The 3189-nt window shown below is 49.7% G+C and overlaps 1 pseudogene; it reads left to right on the forward strand.

Moving 5' to 3' along the window:
• Window positions 1-427: 427 nt before the first annotated feature.
• Window positions 428-2333, forward strand: LOC125506532 (tyrosine decarboxylase pseudogene; annotated as a pseudogene).
• The last annotated feature ends 856 nt before the right edge of the window (window positions 2334-3189 follow it).

The following is a 3189-nucleotide window of genomic DNA, read 5'->3' on the forward strand; positions in this document are numbered from 1 at the left end:
ATCAATATATGTAGATGCGTCATGGTTTAAATTTTCATATTGTATAACTTTGGCATAGTAGATGTTGATATTTTTTCATATAAATATGATCAAAGTTTGATTTTAGACAATTCTTATATGCAGAGTAAAAAGGACCGAAGGGAGTATCTTTGATGAGTTCCCTTTACCTGGCCCTCAGCAACATGCCTCAGCCGAGTTTAGACACACTGCAAAGAGCCATACTCGGCTTACATTGTTTTTGTCGAGGTCCCGCAGTTGACTCGGCAAATAGCCAAAGACGTGGGCACTCGGCAACGACAAATTTTTCAGTAGTGAATCGACTGACGTGTTCCGTTCTTATTTTTGGGTATGGGGCAACTTACAAATTGAGAGTCCTATAAATAGCTTCCGAGGTAGCTCGGGAAATGGCACCAATTCACACCTCGGACGTTGCCAAAGCATTCATACCATTGGTGTGGTTCAGGCAGTGCATTGGCGTGTAGGGCAAAGTCGAGTGCATTCCACCAATGGCCCCACGTAAATTCTTGGACAACATGACTGGCCAAAATGGCATCGTCCCGGTGGTGGTCGTGGACACGGCGGAGAAGAAGACGCAATCTCCCAGCCTGCTTGACGCTGACGAGTTCCGGCGTCAGAGTCACCAGGTAGTTGACTTGATCACCGAGTACTATGACCGCATGGGCGACTACCCCGTGCACCCCAGCGTTACCCCTGGTTTCCTCCGCAACTTGCTCCCCCCGGACGCACCCTTCCGTCCGGAGCCGGACGCGTTCAGCTCCGCGCTCAAGGACGTCCGCGACATCATCCTCCCGGGCCTGACGCATTGGCAGAGCGCCCGCCACATGGCGCACTTCCCGGCGTCAAGCAGCACCATCGGCGCCCTAGGGGAGGCGCTCACCGCGGGCATCAACGTCGTCCCGTTCACATGGGCCGCCTCACCGGCCGCCACCGAGCTTGAAATGCTGGTCGTGGACTGGCTCGGAAAGGCGCTGCACCTGCCGGAGAGTCTCCTCTTCGCCGGTGGTGGCGGTGGAACTCTTCTTGGTACCTCTTGTGAGGCGATACTCTGCACTCTTGTGGCCGCGAGGGACCGGAAGCTCGCCGAGATCGGCGGGAACAGGATCTGCGACCTCGTCGTCTACTGCTCCGACCAGACACACTTCGCCTTCCGCAAGGCCGCACGCATTGCCGGCATCCTGCGTGACCACTGCCGCGCCATACCCACGTGCCACCACAACATGTTCGCTCTCCCGCCCACGGAACTGCAAGCGGCCATGCAGGCTGACGTGGAAGCCGGGCTGGTGCCACTTTTCTTGTGCGCGACGCTGGGGACGACCCAGACGACTGCCGTCGACCCCATCGGCAAGCTGTGCGCTGTCAGTGCACCACACGGCGTGTGGGTGCACGTGGACGCCGCCTACGCCGGCTCCGCGCTAGTCTGCTCGGAGTTCACCCACGTGATCGACGGCGTGGAGGCCGTCGACTCGTTCAGCATGAACGCCCACAAGTGGCTCCTCGCCAACAACGACTGCTGCGCCATGTGGGTGAAGAAGCCGAGGGTGCTGGTGGCGGCGCTCGGGCCGGAGCAGGATTTGATCCTCAAGGACGCGGCATCGGAGGGGCACAACGTGGTCGACTACATGGACTGGACCATAACGCTGACCCGCCGGTTCCGCGCGCTCAAGATGTGGCTCGTGCTCCGCTGCTACGGCATCCAAGGCCTGCGCAACCACATCCGCAATCACGTCCGCATGGCCGAGGCATTCGAGAAGATGGTCAAGGCCGACGAAAGGTTCGAGGTGGTGACGGACAGGAAGTTTGCGCTGGTGTGCTTCCGGCTCCGGTCCCCGGACAAATTCGGCGGGGCCGACAAGCAGGCGGCCAACCAGCTCAACCGACGCCTCCTTGAGGAGGTGAACGCTGCCACCTCAGGCCCCTACATGAGCTCGGCAAACGTAGGTGGCATGTTCATACTAAGGTGTGCCATTGGAAGCACACTCACAGAGGACCACCACGTGAGCGATGCATGGAAGGTTGTGCAGGATCAGGCCACCATAATCCTTCGTCATTGAGATGGAGATTATCTGGAGCGTGCATACAACTTGGGTAAGTAAGGTAAATAAACATGCAGCTCTAAGTATAACTAAGCTACGTACTTGGTCCCAAATAATTTGATGGTGCATTGAATCATGAAAATTAATATATTGTACTTAGTGAATCTTGATGGAGATGCTCAATGTATGTAATGATGTGATGTAGTATAAGCTACTAGCTGCATTCCCTGACGTGTGTACATGTTTTATTCGACCGTGCAAGCTGGAGATATTATTGTATTATATCATTACACTTTCCTGTTTGCAAAAAGGGTTCGGATCTATTATAAGGACGCTACCATTAGCAAGAGTGCTAAGCTATATCAAAAATAATAAACAATTATAAGGACGCTAATACGTACCGAACATGCTCCGAATAAGGACCCTACCGTGAACAGGCCCACAGGAGCGAAGAGCGAGCGTTCGTGCTGGTGCCATTCGGCCGTAAAGCTGGATTTGCACCTGACCTAAAATAGCTAAAACTAATGAGAAAAAATGTTTCCATCCTCATGAAAAAAAATCAGGGAAATGTCTGCAAATTTCAAAAATCTAACAAGACACATAAACAACTTGCCAAAATATATATCATTTTTTTCCCGCAAAAAATACTGCCACCAAACTAACAAAATTCATATATGTAGAACAAAAGACACGAATAACTCATAGAAAAATAGAAAACAGCTCATCCTTGTATATGGTCTACAAAAATACCATGTAATATGTTATAAAAAGTTGCCAACATGATGGTACAAAAGGTACCACTTATGTATGATCTTAATTAACATGTACTTAATATAAACTATTTGTTTAAAGTTGTCATACGAAAAATTAGGATGCTACCATGAACATATACTTGTTACCAACACAAACTAAAAGAAATTATGGATCATATATTAATCCCAATAACCATCCAAGAATTCAAAGAATTTGCCATGCCGAAAGGAAGTATCATGTACAAAGCTGCCTTGCAAATTTCAGATAAATAAAACTACAAAATATTTTGATAAAAAATTGTCATCCTATATAACAGAAGACACGAACACTTGATGCCATGATAAAGATTGATATATTTTGTTTTGCTAATTTGCCATACCTG

This window comes from Triticum urartu, chromosome 5A (genome assembly GCF_056163025.1).
Source record: "Triticum urartu cultivar PI428250 chromosome 5A, HENAU_Tu73, whole genome shotgun sequence".
Lineage (NCBI taxonomy): Eukaryota > Viridiplantae > Streptophyta > Magnoliopsida > Poales > Poaceae > Triticum > Triticum urartu.